The sequence below is a fragment of the Leptonychotes weddellii genome, chromosome 3, assembly GCF_054177405.1.
Source record: "Leptonychotes weddellii isolate Sample4059 chromosome 3, ASM5417740v2, whole genome shotgun sequence".
NCBI lineage: Eukaryota > Metazoa > Chordata > Mammalia > Carnivora > Phocidae > Leptonychotes > Leptonychotes weddellii.
Genome location: NC_138371.1, coordinates 40,320,872 through 40,341,402, shown reverse-complemented (window position 1 = coordinate 40,341,402; position 20,531 = coordinate 40,320,872). Strand labels below are relative to the sequence as shown.

Here is a 20,531-nt window from a genome sequence, read left to right as displayed (position 1 = left end):
AAGCATTTGGAGAAGCAGCTTCTCCTACAGCCGGAGTGGGTGCAGGGCCTGCAGACATCTTAGCCGCGAGTAGACCAAGTCCTGCTGGCAGAGCCGCAGGGAAGGCTCGCCCGTCTGCCCGCACTGTCTCAGACTTGGGGTTCCGAGTGTGAGGCCCGTCTGGGGAGGCCGCGCGGAGAGGCGGCAGGGGCTGCTTCGGGGTCTTTCTGCGTCTTGGCCAGGCCAACGATGAGGGAGGGAGAGCCTAGCCCTGGGCCGGCGGAGCAACAGCCCGTGGGACGGGGGCCATCCACCTGGAGCCGCAGGGCCCAGCACAACCGCCTCCCCGGACTCATTCACTCTTGAGACCAAAGGGGTGGAGGACAACCAACCCTTGGCAAAGATGATCCAGGGTGTCTTTGAACTGAGTGAAAGAAAGGAATGTATGTGTACGCAAGTTATTTCTCTTCTCATGGAGTCCAGAGACTCTTTCCTCACCCACTTCTGCTCTGGTAACCGGGTAGTAAAACATAACAAATTTCTGAGTTTCTCTTTTCTTGCCTTGAGCATATGAAGGGCTGACACTGATCTCTCAGCATGGAACCCAGAGGTCTCATGGATTATTCCAGCATTAGGCTGGTAAAGGCTTAACGCTGGGAAAGAAAGAGGGCAAGCAATGAGATACCTTAAGTGGAGAATTAGGCCTAAAGGTGGCTCCTTGCTTTTGATCATAATTATTTAGCATGATATGTCTGAAATATGTAGAACTAAATATTTGCTGATATTAGTATAATCAATTTGTATACATTAAAGATTGACACTTACCAGACAAATCAATGTAAGTGTATTCACATTCTATGTCAGAATGTACCCACTCCATTAATCATATTATCATGGAGAAAAATTACACTTCTGGGCTACTGTATTTGTATTCTTTACTACGTTATACTTTAGAGAGCGAAGCCTCATGTTAGTCAACAGACTGTGGAGTCGGTTCGTCTCTTTTTCACAGTTTTGCAGCTGTGAGTCTCAGTGTCCTCATCTGTAATGCAGAGTCAGGTGAAGCTATTCCTAAGATCTCTTCGAGCATGAATTTTGCATGACCAATCCATTGTAGAACACAACTAAAATAATGGTTCTTTTGTAGTTCTCTCGGGCATTTACTGCAGCTTGGAATCATACTGGGCAGATGCAGGCACCACATGGAACGTGGATGAAAACACAACTGAATAAGGGCCATGTTTTGAGATGGTGACTTTCACGGTTTAAAAAGTGAGAAAATGGTGTTTGGTTACAGGTGTTTTGTTTTGAGAAACAAACTTGAAACATGTTCTTGAGTATTCCTGGATAGAGAACTACAAAATAGATGCGTACTTTTAAACGATTTAGTGCTTGAAGCACTTTTTCTCTGCATCCTCACGGTGCAAGCTAGTTGGGAAGGGCAGAGTCCCTGGCCTATCCCGGCGAAGTGTGGGGTTTGAGGTCAAAGCGGGTTTGGCAGCTACACCTGGACCTGACCTCCAGATCCCCAACTGGGAAGTGGGCGGTGAGGCTGCCGCGAGTTCACCGTGGCGGCCGCGAGCACCTGTTCTCCCCGAGCAAGCTTCGCCCGCCGTGGAGGGACCTCAGAGACCAGTCCCTCCTCTTACCTGGGCAGAGCCCAGAACAGTCAGCAGCTCAGGTGGCTCAGAGGAGGGGCAAGGGGCCAGGCGGTGAAGTGAGTTGCTCGCTCTTGTCTTCCTGGAACTTTGGGGGTCTAATTTCCTGCCGGGGAGGAAGCAGCACTCTGGATGGTGGGAGTGAGGGCGGCGGTGCCCCGCCCCTGCCTCGTACCGGGAGCCCGCCGACGTGACCGTGGCTGGCTTCGCCGCCCAGGATTCGCGCGCGGCCCGCAGAGGGCGCGCCCCAGAGCCGAGCGCCCTTCGGCTGCCACCTGCGGGGCCCGGGCGGCCTGGTGCGGGGCGCGAACCCGCAAGGAGCGCGCGGCGGGCGCGGCGGCGGCGGGAGGAGGGGCCCAGAGCCGGGAGTTGGGCCAAAGGACACCCCGTCCTCCAAACGCTGCCACTCGAGCGAGCCGCACGCTGGCGAGAAGGCGGCGCCGCTGCCCTTGCAGCTGGACTGCGCTTCGCTCCGCACCCGGCCGCCCTAACGCCGGCCGGCGCCCCCCGGAGCTTCGGGGACCGCCCAGCGCCGGATGCCTCCCGGGCCCCGCAGCCGTCCCGACGGGCGAGGGGCGCGGAGCTGCCCCGGCGATGTGTTGTGTAAGTGAACACCTGGGAGGTGGGCGGCCGGCGCGTGTGTCCGTCGGTCTCGGCTCGTCAGCTTTGCCCTTTGGGTTTTTCAATGGCAGAAACCTGGGAGTCACAGGCGGCTTGAATTCACGCAGACCTCTCGGGGCCAGCTGCCTCGGATAGAGCCTCACGTCTGTCTCCTCATTGAGGAGAGTTAGCCCCCGCCCCTTCCACCTGGTTCTGAGCCCCAAGTTAAAGGTACTGCATTAGGAGCCGCAGTTTTCATTCTTCCTCCTTCCTACCTGAAGAGAGACCGAAGATTTTCAGGTAAAAGATTTGCCTATGAACATTTAATTTGTATGCCAAGCTGTCAGGCTACTGCTCCAAATGCCCTGTGGTGAGCAAAGTATTCGCGCTTGTGCTCTTTAGAGCTGTGGGAGGCTGAATCTTGGGGTGAATTATACTGTAATTGGGAAAAAAATCGGAGTAGATCTGTAAGATCCTTCAGCCATTAGCTAAGGGATCTGAGAAGCAAAGCAGAACAATAGGAGTTGTTTCTCTTCTGTTTCCTGTCTGCTCTCTCCCTATCCTTTATGTAGATAAATTCACATAAAATTATAAGCGAGTAAATGTTCCCATCAAAGACTCCATCTTTTTAGGATCTGGTATATATGGTATTTACCTTAGACAAAGTTGTAATTAAGGATTCAGAGGAAAAAAGAATCTACTTTTATTATGACAAAGTATAAATCACGTCATGATCAACAGTTGAATATACCTTTTTTTTTTTTCCTTTGGATTAGGTCGTTTTCGAGTGCCTGATATAACTAACATATATAGATGGGAAATAACATCATTTAAGTATTCTGTTTGACATGTTCAGCAGAATGGTCTGGAAAAACAGTATCTGCAGTTTTTAACTTTCTTGTTTTGCCATCAAACAAAAATTGCCAAAATTACCTATTAGGCCCACAATCTTATAGCAAAAGGGTACTTTAAAAATCATAGGCCAACCTCTAACCCATTTTAATATCTTCTCTATAGCATTTCTGACAGGCTACATTTTCATCAAACACTTCAGTGCCAGGGAGCTCAGCGCTTCTGAGGTATCCCTTCTTTGTTACGGTTAGTAAGGCTTTGCTTACACTGAAATGACCACTGTTTCCTTGGACCTGTTTCTCCACAGTCTTGCTTTTGCCAGTAGTCCTCCAACGTGGGAAATTATATGGAAAATTTTTCAGCAGAGAGGATCTAAAACTTTCATCCATTTGAAAAGAGTCTGTGACCAAAAAATAGTTAAGAAATGAAAAGTCTAAAGTGGTACAGTTAAGACTCTTGTCCCCCTTACCGATAGCCTTTCAGACCCCTGAGCTTCAGCTACCTTGTCTGTAAAATGGGAATGATTATATACTCTAGCTACCTAAAGAATTATTGTGAGGATTAAATGAGATAATATACATAAAGTACTTAGTATAGTTACCTAGAAGTCAGTATTAGTTATCTTCACTAAATAGCCATTGCTTTTATATTTCCTTCGTTCCTTAAGACCCTTCTCTGTGCTGAAAATCCTTAGCCCCAAAATGAATTCCATAATTCAATCTAATCTGAACAGTGCAGAGTGCAATGAGTTCCTATCTTCAAACTAAATCATCTAACACATAATTGCCTTATGTAGTAAGTACACCACAGTTGACTAAAAATCTCACCCCACCAGCCTCTCTTCCCCCACCACACACACACATTGCTATCACGGTAGGCTTTATTAACTTTTTAATTATATCCCTAAAAATTTCTTGAACATTTTTTTTTCTTTTGTGTTACTTTAAGCCTCTCTCCAATTTCCAGTTTGCTAGATCTGTTTTAATCTTGACTGTGGCATTCATCATGTTAATTGTAACTTCTTGTTTTATGTCACCTGCACATTTGGTGAGTTTATTCACCAGACATTCAAGTCATTAATAATCTATGAAACACTTCCTTTCGCCATGGAGGCTCACATAGAAGCCCGTGTGGCACGGTGGAAAATGGTCTTGAACTTTTGGAGGCTGGTTTTGGAGCTTGGCCATGACCCTTACTAGCTTTGTGACCTGAGAAACTGATTTTCCATATCAATAAAATCAGGTTAGTAACATCTACTTTTCAGGGTTCTTGTTAAAATTCAAAGTAATGTACTGAAAGTACCAGGTGCAGTCCTGGTTGGGAACGTAGTTGGCCTTTGGGAGATACTGCTGAGACCAGTCAGTGGTCAGCTGAACTCCCATTAGCACTCTCCTTATTAAACTATTCTAGCCTACAGGCCAGTTTTTTTCATATCATGAGGAAAATTTTAATCAAATGTTTTGCTAAAAATAAACATCTTGAGTATCCCTAATCGATCACAAAAGTAAATGATGTTAGTTTAAAAATGACTAATTCTTAGTGAAGTTCTAGTTTCTAGAAATCCCCAGTCTTTTCCCTCTAAATATTCCCTGTTTACTGATTAAATCTTGAATTTTGCCAGAAATTAGTATTAAACTAACTGGGTTGTAATACTTAGGAATTCTAATTTCCTTCTGTTTTGGATTTTGAAAAATTGGGGAAAAAGAGTGTTTGAATCTGTAGCTTCATGAGATGTCCCTCCTTCTTCATGTTTTCCAAAACTTGTCAAAATATTTCTGTGCTTACATCTGCAGGCTCTCCCTGGAATATAATTCACTAGATTTGAAGACCTGAATTCTTTTTAAAGTGACCTCTTCTGCTTGTACCTTGGTTCTCTCTTAATGAGGTTTCTTCTGTCCTTTCCTGCATAAAATCATTTGCTTTTAAGAAAGCAAAATAGTTGCTGAGAAGTTCTGTTGCTTTTTTTTCTAATTAATATACCATCTGCCCTTGGATTTGGGAATTTTTTTTTTAACTGGATCCTGTCTCCCATCGTGAGTGTACTTATGAAAAGCATGCAGCAGTTCAGTGGTGGAGAAATATAACCAATCATGTTGAAATTATAATGTTGAAAATTTGGAGAGTCATAAATAACTCTAGTCTTGCTTTTGCCAGTAGTCCTCCAACATGGGAAATTATATGGAAAACTTTTCAGCAGAGAGGATCTAAAACTTTTATCCATTTGAAAAGAGTCTATGACCAAAAAATAGTTAAGAAATGAAAAGTCTAAAGTGGTACAGAGTTAAGACTCTTGTCCCCCTTACTGATAGCCTTTCAGAGCCCTGAGCTTCAGCTACCTTGTCTGTAAAATGGGAATGATTATATACTCTAGCTACGTATAGAATTATCGTGAGGATTAAATGAGATAAGATAAAGTACTTAGTATAGTTACCTAGAAGTCAGTGTCTGATATAGGACGAGCCTGTACTTTAAGACTTAATTTATTGCTTATAAATTAAGAGTTGTGAAATTAAGGATGTGTTAGGAACATTTTTTCCTCCAACCTTCTAGGTTCTTTGGCTGATAAATTGATATAAGACAGATTAACAGGAGAAAAACAAATTTAATTACAACTGTACAGGAGCCCCGTAAGAGTATGAGACCCAATAATAAGTTGGGCAATTGAAGCTTATGTGCCATCCTGAGCTAAGGAATGGGGTAGGGGCCTCAGGTTAAAGGAAAGGAGGGTAATTGACAGGATGATAAGAAGAGCAGATATTTGGCAATTAGATGTTTATCTGCCATATAGATAGGTCACTCAGATAAAAGTTATCTCTGGTAATAGCTCTCTTAAACCAGGCTCCCATCTCAATTCTTTTGAGTAAAGGAGAGGTCAAAGTGTTTCTTGAATCTGCTGGGTCTTGATTGCCTACAGCTCAAAATAATCTACAAGAAAAGTGGCCTAATTTGGGGTCCTGTGTTCTCCCTTTCAGATGTTTCACAAAGGGCTTAAGGTAACGTAACTTAGGGAAGCTGGCTAGGTGCTAGACACAAGGGAGTGACAGAGCCCTGTGAACTGGGGCCTGAATGCCCCGCTTAGAACTATTCTAATTCAGAACAGTTTAAACATTGCACTGGCCAAGCAAAACACTAGCCCAACACTATCATGAGTTTGTAGACTTTGTTTTTAAGCGCCCTGAAAGAAATAGAACTCTGTAGAGTTCAGTTTTATTCCCAAAATCTAACACACTTTGAAGCACATGGATATTTAATAAATAACCAAGCTTTAATTAGCATTTATTAAGTGCCTCATGTAAGAACTGTTCTGTGCAAAATAACAAAAGGAGAAATGACTACTGCCTTTGAGGAATATTTAATGTCATTTGGGGAGATAGCACTTAAAAATTAGACCATTGAACTGGACATCAGTTCAAAAAGAGAATTCTGAGTAAGGGTTGGAGGAGTTCCAGGAAGTCTGCACAAGGGAGATGGGGCTTCCCTAGCCATGAAGATAGTACAGATTTAATTTAAGCAGGGAAGAGGGAGTGTTGGGTGGAGATAAGGGAGAGGTAATGTGCTGCAACATAAGGGAAACTAGAGGGAGAAAATGAGCATGGGTGTGTACAGTAAGGAGAATAACTTCATAGGAGGGAAAATTTCCTGGGATGAGTGAGAAATCCAATAGGTAAAAAGAGGGCTCTTAAGAACGTTTAAATTAGATGTACCTCTGCCCCCACCTCATCCCCAACCCCACCCAGAAATAGTGTACCATCAGCTACAGAAAATAGGAACTCTATAATGACTCCTTAGGAGTGTGGTATATATATCATGAAAGAATGATGAAACTTTAAAGAGCAAAACTTTCTGAATTCATGATCTTTTGACCTAGAGTCTGAATGGGTTGGACTCTGTGTTTTCCTATGTCTCCACATAAGAATGAGTTCTTTTAAGTATTCAGAAGTACATATACTACTGTTTGGAATTTAATTCAGTGATAGCACTTAATACACTTAATTTATTATTTATGCCTCCTATTTGTTCTAAAATATTTGCTTTCACTGTGTAACATAAAGACTAATCTTGAATCTGTAGAGAAGGAGAAAAACTCTTCCTCTACCCTTTTAGGTTCATTGGCTGGGTCTGCAAATCAAACTGATGATAGATTAACAGGAGAAAAGAAAAAATGATTACCCATGTACCTATGGGGGTCACAAAGAAATGTGCTTCAGGGAAACAGAATTGGAGACATATATCATCTTAAGAAAGGGTGATAAATTGTGGAAAAGAGGCTAGACAAATGAAAAGGGGTTTGGGGCTCCTGGGTTGGAGGTAAATTATGGTAAGTGACTAGGAAATGTGTGATAAATAAGGATTGTTTCATACGGTTTGTTAAGCAGATAAAAGGTCTCAGGTGATAAGAATTGTCTCTGGAGAAGTTCTCCTTGTAAAGGAGGTAGAGACAGCTTTACAAAGGGGACTTTTTTTTTTTTTTTTTTTTTTTTACAAAAACAGGGTAGAGAGCTAATTGCCTTTGGCTCAAAACAACCCTTATACCATTGTGGCATATTTTGGGATGGCAAACTCTGACCTTCAAATTCCTTAATGGCATTTGAGGTAAATAAAATTTAAGGACTCAAAAATGTCACTTAAGATAATTTGATCCGTTAAAATGACTAAGATTTAGGGATTTTGGATCAACTTTGATTAGAAACTACTTATTAAAGTTCAGGCTTGAGTAAGGCAGTCTCTACCTTCCATGAATTCATAGGCGTGTGAGAGGGACAAATATACCATCCATCCCAATGGAAAGATGCATTTATATTATAATAGAATTACACAAGGATTGACATTTTTAGGATTGTTTTTGGAGTATTTGGCTTCCACCTTTGAGGAAGATTTAGAGATTGGGGAATCTCGTGTGTTTCTTGTGGGTTAGACTTTTGTGAATGGAATTGGGAAAGTTGTTCAGAACATGGAGCATGAGTTATTCAAAACAATCCACTCAAATGCCAACTTCTCCTTCCTTTTCAATTTTTTCTTCCTTCCTCTTACCTCATTATCAATTCAATAATGATCTTATATTAATAGTAGCAGAATAGCTGCTGCATTTCTATAATGCTTTCTGTTTTTCCTAACCAATTTTATACATCACTCAGTGCTCATCATGATACATATATTCTTAATACCCTTACCTATTTTACCCATCCCTTCTACCTCACCTCTGATAACCATTAATTCTCTATAATTAAAAGTCTGGGTTTTTGTCTCTTTTTTTCTTTGTTTTGTTTCTTAAATACCATGTGTGTGAAATCATATGTTAGTTATTTGTCTTTCCCTAAATGCTTTATCTCAGCATTATACTCTCTACATCCATCTATGTTGTTGCAAATGGAGATTCCATTCCTCTTTATGGTGGGGTAATACTCCATTGTACATATATACACCACATCTCCTTTATCCATCATCTATTGATGGACATTTAGGTTGATTCCACAATTTAGCTAATTATAAAAATGCTGCAATAAACATAGGAATGCATATATCTTTACAAATTAGAGTTTTAGTATTCTTTGGGTAAATACCCAGTGGTGAAATTACTGGATCATACGGTAGTTCTATTTTTAATTTTTTAAGGAACCTCCATACTGAAGAACCTCTATGGTGGCTACATCAGTTTGCATTCCCACCAGCGGTGCACAGGGGTTCCTTTTACTCCACATCCTCGCCAACACTTTGTTGTTTCTTGTGTTTTTAATTTTAGCCATTCTGATGGGGGTGAAGTGATATCTCATTGTAGTTTTGATTTGCATTTCTCTGATGATTAGTGATGACCGATGATTTGGCCAATGTCAGACAAATTACAAATTACTACCTGTGCTCTTTTCTAGGATTTTTATGGTTTCAGGTCTCACATTGAGATCCTTAATCCATTTTGAGTTTATTTTTGTGTGTGGTGTAAGAAAGTGGTCCAATTTCATTCTTTTGCTTGTACTTGTCCAGTGTTCCCAGTACCCATTGTTGAGGAGACTGTCTTTTTCTCTTTGAATATTTTTGCCTCCTTTGTCAAAGATGAATTGACCATACTTCTGGGTTTATTTCTGGGTTTTCTATTGTCCTATGATCTATGTGTCTGTTTTTGTGCCAATACCATACTATTTTGATTACTACAGCTTTGTAGTATAACTTGAAATCTGGGCTTGTGATACCTCCAGTTTTGTTTTTCATTTTCAAGATTGCTGTTCTTACTTGGAGCCTTTTGTGATTCCATACAAATTTTAGGGTTGTTCTAGTTCTGTGAAAAATGCTGTTGGTATTTTGATGGGAATTACATTAAATCTGTAGATTGCTGTGGGTAGTATAGATGTTTTAACATGATTTGTTCTTCCAATCCATGAGCATGGAATGTCTTTCCATTTGTATCATCTTCAATTTCTTTCATTAGGGTTTTATAGTTTTCAGAGTACAGGTCTTTTACCTCTTTGGTTAAGTTTATTTCTAGGTATTTTATTATTTTTGATGGGATTATAAATGGGATTGTTTTCTTCATTTCTCTTCCTGCTACTGCTTCATTATTAGTGTATAGAAATGCAATGGATTTCTGTATGTCGATTTTGTACCCTGCAACCCCACTGAATTCATTTATCAGTTCTAATAGTTTTTTGGTGGAGTCTTTAGGGTTTTTTTCTTAATTTTATTTATTTGTGAGAGAGAGAGTGCATGAACGGCAGGGAGGAGCAGAGGGTGAGGAAGAAGCAAACTCCCCGCCGATCAGAGATCCCGATGCGGGGCTTGATCCCAGAACTCTGAGATCATGACCTGAGCTGAAGGCCAATGCTTAATGGACTGAGTCACGCAGGTGCCCTCTTAGGGTTTTTTATGTACACTATCATGTCAACAGCAAATAGTTGAAGTTTACCTCTTCCTTACCAATTTGGATGCCTTTTATTCCTTTCTGTTGTCTGATTGCTGTGGCTAGGATTTCCAGTAATATGTTGAATAAAAGTGGTGAGAGTGGACTTCCTTGTCTTGTTCCTGACCTTAGGGGGAAAGTTCTCAGTTTTTCACCATTGAGTATAATGTTAGCTGTGAGCTTTCATGTAAGTTCTTTAATATGTTGAGGTATGTTCTCTCTAAACCTATTTTATTAAGAGTTTTTATCATGACTGGATGTTGTCCTTTGTCAAATGCTTTTTTTGCATCAATTGAAATAATCATATGGTTTTTACTCTTTGTCTTACTGATATTGACTTGTGAATATTGAACCACCCTGCAATTCCTCTTTCATTTCTGATTTTGTTTGAGTCCTCTCTCATTCTCTGCCTCATGAGTTTGGCTGAAGGTTTATCAGTTCTGTTGTTCCTTTCAAAGAAACAGCTCCTGGTTTCATTGATCTGTTCTATTGAGTTTTGGTTTGGTTGGGTTTTTAGTTTCTATCTCATTTATTTCTGTTCTAATCTTTACAATTTCCTTCCTTCTACTGGTTTTGAGTTTTGTTTGTTCTTCTTTTCCTAGCTCCTTTAGGTGTAAAGGCCGGTTGTTCACTTGAGATTTCTCTTGCTTCTTGGGGTAGGCCTGTATTGCTATAAACTTACCTCTTAGAACAGCTTGTGCTGTATCTCAAAGATTTTGGACTGTTGTATTTTCATTCTCGTTTGTCTCCATATATTTTTTTTTATTTCCTCTTTGACCTATTCATTGTTTAGTAGCATGTTATTTAACTTCCATGTATTTGTGCTCTTTCCAGATTTTTTTCTTGTGGTTGATTTCTGATGTCATAGCATTGTGGTCAGAAAAGATGCATAGTATGACTGATCCTTTTGAGTTTGTTAAGACGTGTTTTATGGCCTAATATATCACTTATTTTGGAGAATGTTCCATGTGCACTTGATAAGAATGTGTATTCTGTTTTAGGATGGAATGTTCGGTTAGATCCATCTGGTCCAATGTGTCATTCAAAGCCACTGTTTCCTTGTTGACTTTCTGTTTGGATGATCTATCCATTGATGTAAGTGGGGTGTGAAAGTCCCCTACTATTATTCTGTTACTATTGATTACTTTATGTTTGGTAATAGCTGCTTTATATATTTGGGTGCTCCAGTGTTGGGTGCATAGATATTTACAATTGTTACATCTTCATGTTGGATTATTCTCGTTATGATTATATAGTGTCCTGCTTTGTCTCTAATTACATTCTTTGTTTTAAAGTCTGTTTTGACCTATACAAGTATTGCTGTTGGGCTTTCTTTTCACATCCATTTTCATGATAAATGCTTTTCCAGCCCTTCACTTTCAATCTGCATGTGTCTTTAGATCTGAAATGAGTCTCCTATAGGCAGCATATGGATGGGTCTTGGTTTTTTATCCATCTGTCACCCTATGTCTTTTGATTAGATGTAAATAGACTAACTGTTCCAAAGTAATTATTGATAAGTATGTACTTATTGCCATTTTGTTACTTGTTTTATGGTTGTGTTTGTAGTTCTTCTGTTCCCTTGCTTTCTTCTACCATGATTAGTTGGCTTTCGTTAGTGATACACTTAGATTCCTTTCTCTTTATGTTTTGCATATTTATGACTTGTTCTTGATTTGTGGTTACCATTCAGTTTATATATAACATCTTATGCTTATAGCAGCCTATACTAAGTTGATGGTTGCTTAAGTCTGAACCCATTCTTTAGTTCTTCCCCCACCTACCACATTTTAGGTATATGGCGTCATACTTTACAACCTTTTATTTTGTGATTCCCTTGACTGATTTTTTTTAATAGATATACTTAATTTTATTGCTTTTGTGCTTCCTTCTTTTCTTATTCCTACTTATGGTCTTTCCTTTCCACTCAGTCCCCTTTAACATTTCTTGTAGGGCTGGTTTAGTGGTCATGAATTCCTTTAACTTTTGTTTGGGAAACTCCTTCTATTCTGAATGATAGATAGCCTTGCTGGATAGAGTATTCTTGGCTGCAGGGTTTTTTTCCTTTTAGCACTTGGAATATATCATGCCACTCCCTTCTGGCCTGTAAAGTTTCTGCTGAAAAATCAACAGCCTTATGGGGTTGCCCTTATATGCAACTGTTTTCTTTTCTCTTGTTGCTTTTAAAATTCTCTCTTTATCACTACTTTTTGCCATTTTAACTGCTATGTGTCTTGGTGTGGATCCCCTTGGGTTGATTTTTGTTGGGTGCTCTCTGTGCCTCCTGGATCTGGATTTCTGTTTCCTTCCCCAGATTCAGGAAGTCTTCAGCTATTATTTCTTCAAATAAATTTTCTGCCCTCTTTTCTGTCTTCTCCTTCTGGAATCCCTATGATGCAAATGTTGTTACACTTGATGGTGTTGCTAAGTTCCTTTAATCTATTCTTACTTTTCTTTTTTCTCTCTCCTGTTCAGCTTGATTGTTTTCCATTATTCTGTCCTCCAGGTCACTGGTCGATTCCTCTGCTTCCCCCAGTCTACTATTTATTCCTACTAGTGTATTTTTAATTTCAGTTAATGAGTTCTTCATCTCTTCATTCTTTTTTATGCGTTCTGTTGTAGATCTCACTGAAATCTTCCTCTCTTTTCTCAAGTCCAGTGAGTATCTTTATGACCATTACTTTAATAGATAAAGAATATGAGGCATATTACTTATTTCCATTTCATTTAGCTGTCTTGGTGTGATTTTGTCTTCTTTCTTCTGAGACCTATTCCTCTGTATCATTTTTTTTCTAATTCTCTATGTCTGTTTTTGTGTGTTAGAAAAGTCAGCTATGTCTCCTGATCATGAAAGTACTGGCCTTATGAAGAAGAGGTCCTGTAGTGCCCTACAGTGCAGTGTCCCCTCTTCACCCGAACCTGGCACTTCAGAGGTGTCGCCTATGTGTGTCATGTGCACCCTACTATTGTGGCTGAGCCACATTTGCCTTCAGTGCAGTCATCCACAATGGCTCTCTTTGCCTCTTGAGTGCAGGGCTTGGTCCCTCTGTTATTGGTGGGCCAGTCTGGGGCCACCTTGAACTTGAGTTGGGTCAGATCAGGCATTTGCCAGGACTGCAGCAGCACCAAACTGCAGGGTTTTTGTTGGTAGGTGGGGCCTGAAGTCAGACCAGCCATCTGCCCCCAGCCCACTGCTGGTGCCCCAGTTGGACTGGTGTGTGTGGTTATCTTCTCTTCTCCCCAGGGCATAAGTCACTTTGGTGTGGCACTGGCCCCTGTTGGGGCTGCTTGCACAATGCCATGCTTGGGCTCTGCTTTAGATGGACTCCTGTCCAGGGCAGGTTGGATGGGACAGGTCCATAGGAGTATGCAGTGGGGTGGGTGGTGTTAGCAAGGTTTATACTGGTCTGCTGTGGGAGAAGACCTGAGCCCCTCTGCAGAACTCCTGTGGAGAATGGGCTGAAGAGGGTGGGACTGAGAATAATGCAGGATTGGGGCATGCTATTAGGAAGCTAGGTTAGAGAATGTTCATGTTGGTTCCCACAGGTGGCTGTGTATCTGGGGGACAGGGGAGGAAAATGGTACCTGCCAGCTCTTCTGTCCCTAGAGAAGTCTCCTAAAGATCCCTGCCCCTCCAGCACATGTTCTGAGATTAGTAAATAAATCTCCTTCCTATATACATACCTGAGGCGTTTTTCAAACTGCTGCTTCTGTGCTGTGTGTCAAGGCTGTTTGTGGTGCTGTCTCTTTAAGCGTAAGGACTCAGTGTCCTATATCCTTCTGGGTCTCCCAGAGCCAACCAGCTGATTTTTAAAGTTCCAGGTGTTAAGCCTCACTGATTGTAAGAACTTGCGAAGTTATGCCACTCTGGTTTTTAAAGTGAAATATTGTGGGGATTTGTCTCCCCAGTGTGGGCCCCCATGCCTCAGATGCCTGGGGCGGGGTCTTCTCTTCCCTCTCCATGCCTGGAGTGGTGTCCCTCTCTCCTGTGGACAATCTTGTGGGTCAGTTTGGTTCCTGACCATATCTCTACCCTGTCAACCATTTTTGATGTGGCCTCTTTTCTATGTGTATTTGTGAAGAGTCTGTTCTGCCAGTCTTTGGGTCATTTTTTTTGCGGGGGTGGGGGGTTACTTTTACTGATGTGGGTGTTATTTAGGTGTATCCATGGGATGAGGTGAGCTTAGGATCCTCCTACTCTGTCATCTCCCCTGAAAGCCTCAAGGTGTCTTTTTTTTTTTTTTTTTTTAAGAAACTTGGTCAGGATCTTGGATGAACTACCAGTCTGCACTGAAGAAATGAGGAATAGTTTCACAAAAAGATAATTTTACCAAACCCTAAAATCTCAAACAACTTTTCCCTTCCTCCTGTACATGTAGTGTTAGGATTAATAAAAGGCACACTTCACACTGCACATAGAACTGTGCTGCCCCCCAAAGTTCATATAGGTAGGGTAGAATGTAAGATTCAGGAATATTTAGGTAAACCACAGATGATAAATATTGAATTTATGGGAGATACAGGGGTTGCTCAGCTTTTAATATTCTAATTTGTAAACCTTGATCTTTTGGAACCAGTGCCATGGAAGGCATCTACCATATCTCCTCACAAACGTGTGCTTGGTTCTGACCAATTTTGCAGTAGTTTAACCCTCTCATTTTGACTTAGCTTGGTGGCTTCTTTTTTTTTTTTTTTAATTTAGATGTATTATAGTCCTATTGACTATTTTTACTTGCTAATTGAGTACTACCACTTGGATTGGTGGGTCCAGTGCTGTTCTTTCTTCACAAAGTGGTGAATCTCATATTAGTGTTAAATCTGGGTTTGAAGCAGCTAAAGTGTATTACATCAAATTAAAAGTTTGATTTTTTAAAAAGACATTTCTGATAAAAATAATATGTGTATTTGAAAAAAATTGGGAAAGAGAGAAAAGCATTAAGAGGAAATTTAAATTATGTATAATCCCACCATCCAAAGATCAACTCTGTTGATGTTTTCCTATATTTAACTCTTTTTTAAAAGCATATAAATTTTTTAAAAATTAGAATCATACATGTATGTTTTTCTGCCTTTAAAAATTATCAATTCTGGGGCGCCTGGGTGGCTCAGTCATTAAGCGTCTGCGTTCGGCTCAGGTCATGGTCGCAGGGTCCTAGGATCGAGCCCCACATCAGGCTCCCTGCTCTGCAGGAAGCCTGATTCTCCCTCTCCCCCTGCTTGTGTTCCCTCTCTCTCTATGTCTCTGTCTGTCAAATAAATAAATAAAATCTTTAAAAAAAATTGTCAATTCTGAAGACTTGGATAAGTCTTCTAATCTTTGTAAAGTTTTCTACCATATTTTGGGAGGCAGATTATAATATTTTCCATGTTTGGTGTCTTTTTTTAGCTAATAATTATACTCACAAATTATATGAGATTATAAGATAGGCTTTATAACAGTTTTGAAAATATTTTCAGTGAATGGAAATGTAGGAAATTACTAGTTCAAATAACAAATATGTGAGTATAAACTATGTTTTTAAACAGTATTTTTGTTATTAGAAGTCTAAGTTTTTTGTTTTGCCATAAATAAGCCATTTGACTAGTAATTTAAAAGCTTAACATATGAGTGTATCCTCACATTACTAAGTATTCTTTTAAAAAGTATTTATTTATCTGAGGCAGGGTACGGCAGAGGAAGAATGAGAGAGAGAATATTAAGCAGGCTCCATACCCAGTGCAGAGCCCGATGTGGGGCTCAATCTCACAACCTTGAGATCATGACCTGAGCTGAAATCAAGAGTCAGACGCTTAACTGACTGAGCCACCCGGGTGCCCCAGAAGTTATCATCTATTTATTATGGACTACCCTAAAACTAGGTGGCTTAAAATAACAAACATTAATTTCACAGTCTCTGTGGATCTGGAATTTGGGTGCAACTTAACTGAGTTCCTCTCCCTCAGAGCCTCTCACAGTAGTCAATTGGGTCTGTGATCTTATCTGAAGGCTTAATTGGCGAACAGTCCACTTCTACACACACTGCTTTACAGAGATTTCCCTCATTTCCTTGCTTCATGGGCCTCTCCATAGGGCTTCTCACAACACAGAAGTCGACTTCTATCAGAGTAAGAGAAGGAGTGCAAGACAGAAGCCTCACAAATATGTGAGGAGATATGGCCCTCCTCACATCACTTTTGCTATACTCTAGTGTTAGAAGTGAATCATTAGTCCTAAGAAGATAGGGAATTAAACAAAGGATAGGAATTCCAGGAGGCAGAGATTACTGGGGGCCATTTTAGAGGCTACCTACCACACTTATTTAATAGTTACCTAATATTCCAGGACATAGACCTATGAAAACAAATCTCCTATCATTGTACATGTAGGTTATTTTCAATTCTAATTATAAAAAGACTACCATGAAAAATTTTATATATAAATTTTGGTTGGCAACTTTGATCATTTCTTTTAGATTTCTGAAAGTGGGGTATTTGGGTTAGAGCTTCTATCATGAATTGTTATGCTTCCATTGAACCGGTTTACACTATCTGTGTTTGAGAGTGTTCATTGTAACCTATCTCCTTTAAGACCGTTCTTTTGAAGAATGGGTTTGTAAAATAAATTGTTCCATAAATACACAGTTTATCTGATTTAGCACAGACCATGAAATCTGAAAGGCCGTGTGATACAGCAGTGAGATCCCTGAAGCCATATTCAAAAGATTTGAGTTCCAGAACAGGCAGTGCAGTTTTCTCTCCTGCGTTCTCATCAAGGCCACATGTTTCCCCAGGCAAGATATTTAACTTGCTTACATACAGTTCTACATCAGTGTACTTTGTAAAATGTGGAAAAATAATTCCTTTCTGTTCCATAAAAAAAAGAGTAAAGGGAAAATTGGAAATGTGATCTGCTCAATAGAAACAGAGATAGATAGGGATGCCTGGTGGTTCACTCAGCTGAGTGTCCAGATCTTGATTTTGGCTCACGGGTGATCTTAGGGTCTTGGGATGGGGCCCTGCATGAGGTTCTCTGCTCAGCAGGGAGTCTGCCTCTCTCTTCCTCCCTCCCCCGCTCTCCTTTTGCCCCTCCCCTATGCTCTAAAATAAAATAATTAAAAAAAAAAAAAAAAGATAATTTACTCTGAAAAGCTCCAGATACTTGGTTATCATTTGTAACTTACAGTTACATGTACTCTGTTGCTCTTTTTATAGGAGTACAGGCATACCTTGTTTTATTGTGCTTTGCTTTATTACATTTTGTAGATATTGCCTTTTTTACAAATTGAAGGTTTGTGGCAACCCTGTGTTGAGCTAGTCTATCTGCACCATCTTTCCAACAGCATTTGTTCACTTCATGTCTCTGTGTCACATTTTGGTAATTCTCACAATATTTCAAACTTTTCATTATTATTGGTTATGGCGATCTGTGCTCAGTGATTACAACCTGCTGAAAGCTCAGATGGTGGTTAGCAGTTTTTAACAAAGTATTTTTTATTTAAGTTATGTACATTGTTTTTTTTTTTTTAAGACATAAAGCAATTGCACACTTAGTAGACTGTATTATACTGTAAACATAACTTACATGTACTGGGAAACCAAAACATTCTTTGCACTTGCTTTACTATGATATTTGCTTTAACAGTGGTCTGGAACTGAACCCGCAGTACCTCTGAGGTAGGCCTCTATAGGAATTTCTTTCAAACATCTAGAGTTAAATTATTTAAATCAATTAACATTTACTGAGGCCCTTCGTTATGCTATGCATATAGAAGTGAGATGCAAAGATGAATAACAATGACTTATTACCTGTCTCCCTTTAGAAAGCTTTGCTGTGGCCATGTTCCTGCCTTCAAGAGTCCATCTGGTATGGACACAGACTTGTAAATAAGGCAGAATGGGAAAGTACAGTGATGGAGATAAATATATCATGGAAACCCAAGAGCGTGACAGAGTAATATTAGGTAGTAAGATGGTCTTTATACAGAAAGTGTACTTGAGATGGACACTCAGGAAAGGCTAAGCTTTAAAAAGAAGAAATGTGTGTGTAGTAATACTAGGGAGAAGAAGGGAGATGATAAGAAAGCCCTTTTAAAAAAGAAAGCATTTTACAAATGTGAGGTAGGAGTCTACGGAATAATTGGCTTAGCATATAAGGATGATTGGATCATGATTTTCAGATTGCAGTGAGTTTAGGACTGAACTTTCATTTTTGGTTTCATGTTCTGATTCAAGCTCAGATTCCTAGTTTCAGCTACAGGATCTAAATAGTCCAGCTGTAACAAACCAAAGACCATATTTTGACATTGTTACCTGGTTCTTCATACCCCCCCACCTCCATTTACCAACAGTGGCTCAAGGAACTGGCTTCAGAATTTTACAGAGCTTAATTCATGCATCACGAGTGCAGCTGTGTCATTTAGCGAGGGCATGACATGACTAAGAAATGTGTATAGAATATAAAGTTGATATGTTTTACATTCTTAGTGGTGATCTAGATCACATTTTTTTTCTTCAACTAGTTTTTTCTCAACTAATTGGTCAGAAGCTACTCTCCATTTTCCTGCAAGGATTCAGACTTATAGTATTGGAAGAATTACTGCAAAGTGAAGTTCAATATTCCTAGCCATAAGTAGGGTTGGTTAGGTGAAGCCAGACATGCACCCAGAGTAAAGCTCAGACAGCCAGGAGAAATGCCTCTTTCTCTTCTCCACCTGCAGGACTTGGTAAATGAGATGAAGCATTGATATGTGCCTTACATCTATCATGTGATTGTAGTGATTCAAAATCACTATCAGCATTCTTAGATTATATTCTCTTTCCTTAATTATAAAGTATAGTAACTAAAACATTGAAAATAATCTGATACTATTAGTTTTAGGCGACAATCTAAGAGAAAGAAGGAAAGGAAGTAACACTTACTGAACAACTTGCATGTTCCAAGGCAACTCTAGATGGTTTACATATAGAAGCTCAATTTTTATGATGAATTCTGGGGTAGATCTCAGTTCACAGATGAAGTCCTACCACACAGCTCTACTCAGGTTTATTAGAATCTCAAACATCATCCTTTCACTTAACAGCATTGTTTTCCCTGCCTCTCCATTGAGAAAATTTGCCCCTAAATGTGACCTCGTGAAGAGTCCTCCTGAGACCACCCTGCCGGTAAGGAGCTGCACGCTGCGTATGTTCTGTGTGCCTGAGGATGACACCAGCTAGTCAGTTTCCAAAGACCATACAGTAGTGCTCTTTAGGCAATCTTCAAACTGGCCAAAATCATATTTACTGTATTTTCCAGCTTTTACTTCTTCATGTGAATAGTAGAGTTTATTTCTATTTGCCAATTTAACTGGTATCATTTGATCCTGTTATGAATTTAAAGTTTAAGTCAGTGATTCTCAGTATTACCAGGACAAAGATCTCTGCTCAAAGTCCAATTTTCATGGACCCCTTACAAGAAAGAAAATATACTCTTAGTACCCATTATTAGAGAACAAATAATGACAAATGTTATTAGGAACTCCATTATTTTTTAATGAATTCTTATATTTTTTAATTAGCATTTATTAATTGCATCTACATTGAAATTTGAAAAATAGTATATATATATGCATAAGACTTCTTTTTAAAGACTATTTTTTTAATTATATAGAGATTTGCATTAATTCAAGGCTAGGGCTCATTTTAAAATCGTAACTTGAGATATAAAACATCTTAAAAATCTGCTTAGAGGCTCAGAATATGATATAAAGCAGGCTAACAGTAATAACCATTTCTGTTAATCTAGTATTTACGATGGACTTTCAGGGACTTAGAGGCCTATTCATTTCCAGAGCATATTTTAGAAGTTACTTAGTTTTTGGCTAGAGCTCTATGTTAGGGCCTGACTCATATTCACGTTATGACTTTTTTTGACACCTTCCCTGGCATATTGCCAAGGAGCTTACTCACCAGGCTCAATTTGATGACACTGCATTCAGGATGGAGCACCCCTCTAAAGTGAACGACACAGAATGATGGGCTGCAGTAATTTAAATCTTCTGTTTGAAGGATCCAATAGAAGACCCAGTAGCTGCCAGACCTATTCCTAAGGGAAGTGCCGGAGCTATGGCCTGACTCACTCTATATACTTAGTGCTTTGAGGCTCCTAAGTAACATTGAGGGAAAGAAGTAAAAAGAGCTTTCTTTTGTTTATGTATGCCTGTGGGGTGTGTGTGTGTGTGTGTGTGTGTATGTGTATGTGTGTATGTGTCGGGATTTGGGGGGTAAAGGGTAGGGTGTGGTGGGAGGAAAGGCATTCTCTTATTTAGCTGCCAGTGGCATGAACAAAAAAAGGCCACATCACCTATTAAGGCAAAGATAAATTAAGGACCTTCTCTGGAAATCTATACTACTTAGAGCCTGAGTAAGTTGCCATCTTATTCTTACTCTCTGTTTTGTTCAGTAAGTTTGAAATCACTTATAGACATTGGTCCTGAACACATAGTAGAGACTCATTAAAGACTGGCTGGATGGTTAAGGAATGTCCTCACTGACAATTTTTTTTTTTTTTTAGGATTTTATTTATTTAGAGAGCG

General features: G+C 39.8%; 1 protein-coding gene across 2 annotated transcripts in view; it reads left to right on the top strand.

Annotated features, from left to right (window-relative positions):
- The first annotated feature begins 1,963 nt into the window (after nucleotides 1-1,963).
- AKAP19 (A-kinase anchoring protein 19) overlaps nucleotides 1,964-20,531 on the top strand; it is a 31,514-nt gene continuing 12,946 nt past the window's right edge. The window contains exon 1 of one of the 2 annotated variants that reach the window (XM_031037885.2): nucleotides 1,964-2,240. The gene's annotated coding sequence lies outside the window, so the exon portion shown is untranslated. Of the gene's footprint in view, nucleotides 2,538-20,531 lie in introns of both variants that reach the window. The other variant, XM_031037847.2, reaches the window with a different exon arrangement.